The following is a 7,303-nucleotide window of genomic DNA, read 5'->3' on the forward strand; positions in this document are numbered from 1 at the left end:
TGAAGCTGAGGACCATCTGTGCCGGTGGTCCAGGATCTCATGCAGCATCTGAAACAAAAAATAAAAGTTGTTAGTTAGTTGTTTACAAAATAATAATATACATTTTACGATTTCAAAATGTAGATTTACTGAAATGACGATTTTATTGAAGTCTGCATACTTGTATACTAATATGTATGAGTATGCATACTTATACGCAGTTTCGTCAAATGTTTTGTCAAATGTAACAGTTTATTGGCTTAGTTGCTGTGCTTTCCCATTTCAAAATAATAATTTTATCATTAAATAAGCATTAGCATTTTAAATGCAGGAATATATGAGCTTACCAGTCAAGCGCAGGGTCCTCTCGTCTCCCTCGAGAAAAGCGAGCTGTCATTTTCGCCGAATCATAACACGGCGTCACTGCTCAATGCCTCCCCAGCTAACACACGACGTAACAGTTACGTAATGTATTCGTACTTTTTGGTAATTTCATGACTTACTAACTGACAAAGTAACTACGACGTCGCATGCCAGTAATTTCATTACCTTCAGATTACCATCTCACAACGTCGTCAGTACGACCCCCTAACGTTATAAGATTACCAAGGACGTTCCAGATACGTACTCTATTCGTAATATATTGGTAATTCCATGACTTACTAGTAACGTAACTACAACGTTGTATGCCCGTAATATTATTACCATCAAATTACCATATCACAACGTTGTCAGTACGATCTCCTAACGTTATAAGAAAACCAAGGACGTTCCAGATACATCACTTTCAAGTACTTCAAAAACGTTTCTATCGGTGCCATTGGTGCTTTTCCCTCTCCATATGCCATTTTAGAAGTCAAAACAATACACAAACTATGAAAACACATGCAAATCTTCCATCAAACAGCTCCTCTCATCACTCGCAACGCGATCACAAGCCCACCACGTGAAACTGAAGCGCGTGTGTGTGTGTGTGAGTAAAGCTGCGGTGTGATCCCGCCTGTCTGCCTCAATGATTTGTTGAATATCTCGCCATCTGATTGGACTAGAAGCTTGATTGACATGTCCCTGGACAAATAGGATCCTTAGCTTTATACACATGCCTGATATGTATATCATCGTCATCACTGAAGGAAGCCAGACCGTTTGGATGATGGTGTGAAGATCGTGTGTTTCTTCATTCGTCTCCATTTTGTGTTTCGGACAACCGCGACATAACAGTGGATTATTTACCAATATAAGCTCACAGAAAAGTGAAAGTAGGCTCATTTGAAAGAAAACTTCATAAGGTAAAAGATGATATAGAGTTTGTGGCTGATTTTATTGTAGAGAAGCATTGAAAGGGGTAGAAATGTGACGTTTGTGTTTGTTTTTTCCACATTTATCAAATTTATTGCGCGATTCTTTTGAAGATCGTTCAAATGATGTTGTTAAAACAATAAAATAAACTATATAGCCGAATTCCTGAGAATGAGAGCTTTCTTCTGATATATGACATGTCTGTTTTATGAAATATGCGAAAAATTCATATTCATATTTATATTTCCTCATCGTAGTCAAGGGGAGGGGCGTTTTTGGCATGATTGTATATTTAAGCTTTATCTTACTAATTTGTGTAACATAAACACAGAAGTCATTATATTCTTTGTAAAGATTAGATTCTAAGCTTTCAAATGGTACCATATATGGGTTGGTAGTATCTCCAGAAATTTTAAAACAAAATAAGTGAAAATATTATGACGTCGTTTCGGCCCGCCCACGGGCCGGCAGAGTGGAAGAGGTTAAGTCAAGCCTGTTTCTAAAAGGGAGGTTACCATGTTAACTTACTCTGTGAACCTAACCTGGTCAGGAGCAGGTTTTCTTCAGTAAACCCAGAGTTTCCTTCGGTCTCCTCCCCCTTTTTAAAGTGCAAGTGATGTTTAAATAGTTAACTCATTCATTCACACTGCAAAAAATAGTATTTTTCATCCTATTTCAAGTACAAATATCTAAAATATCAAATATCTCAAGATGGATTTTCTATATAAGAAAATTATATAAGTGTCACGATCATAGTCTGTTCCTGTTCACTCCAGACTCCATTTCCCATAATCCTCCCTGTCAATCACATGCACTCACTCCACCAATCACCTGTTGCCACATACAGTCATGCACACTCCACACTAATCACCACACCCAGCTGATACGCATTACCTGGACTATAAAGGACTCACACACACACCACCTCACCGCGAAGTCTTGACCCAGTGTGTCATTTCCGAGCATTATTATTCCTGTCCGCCTGTTTGTTGCCGTTACTGCCTGTTTCCTGTTTATTGACCCGTTGCTGCCTGCCCTGATCTTTGCCTGTCCATTGACTAGTGATGGGCAGAGCGAGGCTTCGTGAAACACTGAAGCAGTTGAATCAAATGTGCCGTGATGATTCGAGGCTTCGAAACAATCTGACACTTGACTCCACGGTGACCCCTAGTGGTCAAAAGAGTGTAAATGCAACAAAAAGTCAAACTAAACATGCAGTAAAAACACCTTTTACAAATCTATTGCAAATGTTTTATTGAAAGTAAAATCTATTAAATGCAATTAACTAATTCTCTAATAAGATTAGGCTACATATAGAGTGACTGTATATCTGTTCTTTTATCAATTTTCAAGGCTTGTTTCTCTGTTCCATGGCTCAAGCTAAACAGGCCAATAAGAGATTAATAACTACCATTATTCATTTTAATTATTCTAATGTCTAATTAAAACATCTACAAATTTATAAAACTGATCAGAGATCAGGTAAAACCCATAGACACTTGTTCAATGCTTCTCAGTGAATCTGCATGATTCATGGATTAACTTTATCATCGCCCTCTACCGGTGAACCACTGAAATTTCGAACTGTATTGAAATGTTTCGAAACAGTGATGATGTAATGAAGCCTCGTTTTCTAAAATCACGTGACTTTGGCAGTTTGATACACGCTCCGAATCACTGATTCGAAACAAATGATTCATGAAGCTTCGGAGCTTCATGAAGCATGTTTTTCAAAATCGGCCGTTTGTTCCTGCCTGTACGACCACTCTCACTTGTAAATAAATGCTGCACTTGGATCTCCTGCCTGAGCCTCCCATTCGTTACAGAAGACTTCGCCGCCGCTTCTACGAGTGTGTCGAGCCTCCGCATGGACCCAGCCATATGTCTTGTCAGCCTTCGTCAAGGTAACTGTACCCTGGAGCCACATATTCAAAAGTTTCTGGATATAGCCCACCTATCTGATCTACCTGACTGTGCCCTCATTGACTTTTTTATTTATGGATTAAACAAACCACTTAAGGACTATGTATTCACCAGTGGTCCACGAGGGTCGTTCGTGGAGTTCTTGGACTTTGCCCTGCTCACAGCTGGTTCAACTTTTACTGTGGGGGTCGCGGAGGAACGCGACACCACGCTGAACCACATAATGGCGGCCGCTACAGACTGCGCACATAAAATGGTGGATGCTACAACGCCTCATCACGTCTCTGATCGCCCAGAGCAACGTCATGCTTTTGCAGATCGCCCAGAGCAACGTCATGCCTTCGCAGATCGCCCAGAGCAACGTCATGCCTTTGCTGATCGCCCAGAGCAACGTCACGCCTTCGCTGATCGCCCAGAGCAATGTCACGTCGCCGCTTATTGCCCAGAGCCACGTCACGTCTCTAGATCAGTCAGAGAATGGCAAGGATTACGTTCCAGTGTGGTTGACCCACCGCTGATTTCAGCGCGAACGGCTGGCATTCCAAGGCATCAACCGGCCGCTTCGCACTCAAGCCCAGTGGCCGCTACGCTCTCAAGCCCGGTGGCCGCTTCGCACTCAAACCCGGTGGCCGCTTCGCACTCAAGTTCGTTGGACGCTTCGCACGCAAGCTCGCCGGTTGCAACGCATGCAAGCTCGCCGGTTGCGAGTGAGTCCGCTCCAGCCAGTGAGTCCGCTCCAGCACAGCCTGCTCTCCTGGTCTGTCCTGTCTTAGCCCAGAGGGCTCGGACAGCAGCCCGAGCCCGCTGCAGTCCCGGAGCTGTCTGCTCTCCCTGATACGGCCATGGAGGCCGTCACCGAACTGCCCGCTTTCCTTGATACGACCACAGGGCAGCCTTGGTCGGCCCTGCCACCACCGCCTGGACCATTTGCTCTACCGCTGCCACTCAGGCCATCTGTAATAAATAAAATAAAAAAATATGCACAATTCTTTGAAAGTCTTTAAGAGATAAGAAAGATTTCACCTGAGTTGTCTCAATTGGAAAAAAATAGATTTAACTACCGAGTTAATCCAATTTAAAATCACAATCCATGATAACACCCAAGATTTTAACATAAGGCTTCACAAATGGTTTCAGTTCACCAAGGTTTAAATCAACTGACTCACAGGTACCCCCTGGCATAAACTACATAACTTCTTTTTTCTATTCATTAAAATTAAGGAAATTTAGTGCCATCCAGGCCTTAATTTCCTCTGCAATACAGGCCCCAAAATGGAGCCCTATTCGATCTACCTGTGTGCTGTCAATAAAGACCATCTGTTGACTTCTATCCTTGTGTCTGAGAGTACTTCTGTAACACAGATGTATTTTGGTTCCAAAAATATGCAGAATTATATGGTTAAATATAAAAATGAGAATCGCAAAAATAAACAACATTTGTGAAACACCGTTCCTGAAGCATTGTCTGTTTTCTTGCAGTTTATTTTTTTAAATTTCTTAAATTTTACAATATTAAGATTGAAGGTCAAATAGTCAACAATTGAATTGATTGGGTCTTAATTACAACAATAAACGTTATTTCAGTCATACTGATGTCTAGAGAGAAAGCCATTTCACCTGTCCCACGTTCTGTGGAATAAAGTCCAGGGGCCCGTTTCAATAAGGAGGTTCAACCGACTCTGAGTTGAAACTTGAACTCTGAGTTGACTTACTCTGAGATGGGAAACTGAGTTTTCTGTTTCAGAACAGCTGAATTGAGTTAGTTCAATCGACTCTGAGTAGGTTGACTCTGAGTTAAGCACGTGCACCATGACTATGAAAAGCTAGCCTGACGTGGTCATACTCAATTCTAGTTTGAGTATGAGTCTGATACTGCTCCATTGGGCTTTGATTATGGGGGTGTATTTCAACCGATCCAGGAAAGACCTCAACTGACCTTTCGCCGGGAGTTTGATTGACAAGCGATCTAACCAATCAGAACGCCGTATCCGCCATTTTGTCCGACAAAGCAGCCAGTAGTTAAAAGATTAACCTTGGTGGAGTTAAACTTGAAAAATGGTGTGTATTGACGTCTTTCCACGTTCGAAACAACATTCATTCTCATGTTCATGGACTAATAGGAAGAGATGATCGTTTTTTACGAGCGGTTGAGCTGAGGATCTACAGCAATCTGTCACGACCATGGTCACGACACATTAAAGAGCAACAAAACGTTTTTTATTGTTTGAATTTCTTTAATAACTACATGGTTTGAAAGCTGGGACTTTGTTTAATATCATAAGTAATCTGCTCTGTCTTGTCTGTCGATGTGTGGTCAGTATCCTCTTTGTTCCGCGATGTATTTTTCACTGCGTGTGGAGTGACAGCGCCACGGCTTGTCAGACAAAGCAACAGTAACTAAGGGGGGCGGGGCTCGGCGAAAGGCTAATTGAATAGACCTACAACCAATCAGAGCTACAGAGTAAGTGACGTATGTTGAGCGACGCATAGTTGTCAACAGAACTCCTCTTAGCGACCATCGGGGCCAGCTGATAAATCAAACTTTTGCCGAATCCCGTAGGAAGGACGGCAAAGACATCTTTCCCATCGACAAATGCCTTGATCGCGGTCCTCTGTTCCTCTTTTAAAATTAATGCGCTGTCGATCTTCTATAACGGACGCGATGGCGGAATCTACACATCTCAGTTCTTCAACAACAGCCATCATTGTTGTAAACTAATTGACCTTTCGCAAAGACTCGCCCCCCTTAGTTACTGTTGCTTTGTCTGACAAGCCGTGGCACTGTCACACCACACAGAGTGGAAAATACATCGCGGAGCAAAGCGGAAACTGACAACACGTCGACAGACAAGACAGGACAGGTTACTTATGATATTAAACAGAGCCCCAGCTTTCAAACTGTGTAGTTTTGTGGCTCTTTAATGTGTTGTGACCATGATCGTGACAGATTGCTGTAGCGCCTCAGCTCAAGAGGCTCGTTAACCGATCATCTCTTCCTACTAGTCCATTTATAGCATCAAATAAACATGAATGAACATGAGAATGAATGTTGTTTCAAATGCGGAAAGACGTCAATATGCACAATTTTTCAAGTTTAACTCCACCGATGTTAATCTTCTAACTCCTGACTGCTTTGTCGGACAAAAGCGGATGCGGCGTTCTGATTGGTTAGATCACTTGTCAATCAAACTCTCCAAGCGCTCTTTGATGACGTGGCTGAATACGTTTCTGGTGATAATCTGTAAATCATCGCCCTGACAATGTGATTGGTCCGAACAGTTTCTGTTCGGGCATAATTACTCCTGTACGGATCAAGTCCAGACCGAACTCCCCGACCTCAAAATGGTGTGGGCGGGGCTAAGTTCGGCTGGCATCCAGGCTAATGAAAAGCCATCATCAATAGAGTGCCCCAGGGATGACGCGTTTTTGTAGGCAAAACCCGGAAGCGAGTTAGCATTTTAGGACTTCTGGTTCCAACGCCGTAAAGTCTATGGGTTTTTTGAATGGGTTTTTACTAAATCGCCTGAAATAAGGTCTGTAGTTAACAAAGCCTCTAAATACTTTCACGTTTTGATCTATGAGATAAAACACACCGGTTATAACCCACTTGTGATTTTTTAAACTTTTACTGTGTCTTAAATTCGGCGGTTGCTAACAAATTGCTAAAAGGGACTACTTCCTTTGGCGGGGACTTTAGATGTCATCATGACAAACAGGACATTTGGACAGCATTTCTCACGAAAAAGTGGATAAGTATTCATACACAGCGCAGATCATAATCAGTGAGCATGTTTTTAAATAGAGTTGTTTTCTAAATAAAGTTTGAGGACGCTTGGTGGTGACGACGTTGATCCGCGACCATGGTGTGCTGTAGTCCGTTTATAGCCTACTGTTAGCCTTTTATATCTGACGACTTTATTTAGGCTTCAAAATCTATAAATGTTGTGTTAACTTGTAAAGATTATCTTGATAGACAAAATGTGTAAGTGTCATAACCCTTTGTTAAACACAGAGCTTATTTTCTGCGATTTTCCAAAAGTCTATGGGAAAAATGAATAGGCTTTCAGTCGAGGGAACCCGTGCGCTGCTAACTTCCGGGTTG

This window comes from Chanodichthys erythropterus, chromosome 21 (genome assembly GCF_024489055.1).
Source record: "Chanodichthys erythropterus isolate Z2021 chromosome 21, ASM2448905v1, whole genome shotgun sequence".
NCBI lineage: Eukaryota > Metazoa > Chordata > Actinopteri > Cypriniformes > Xenocyprididae > Chanodichthys > Chanodichthys erythropterus.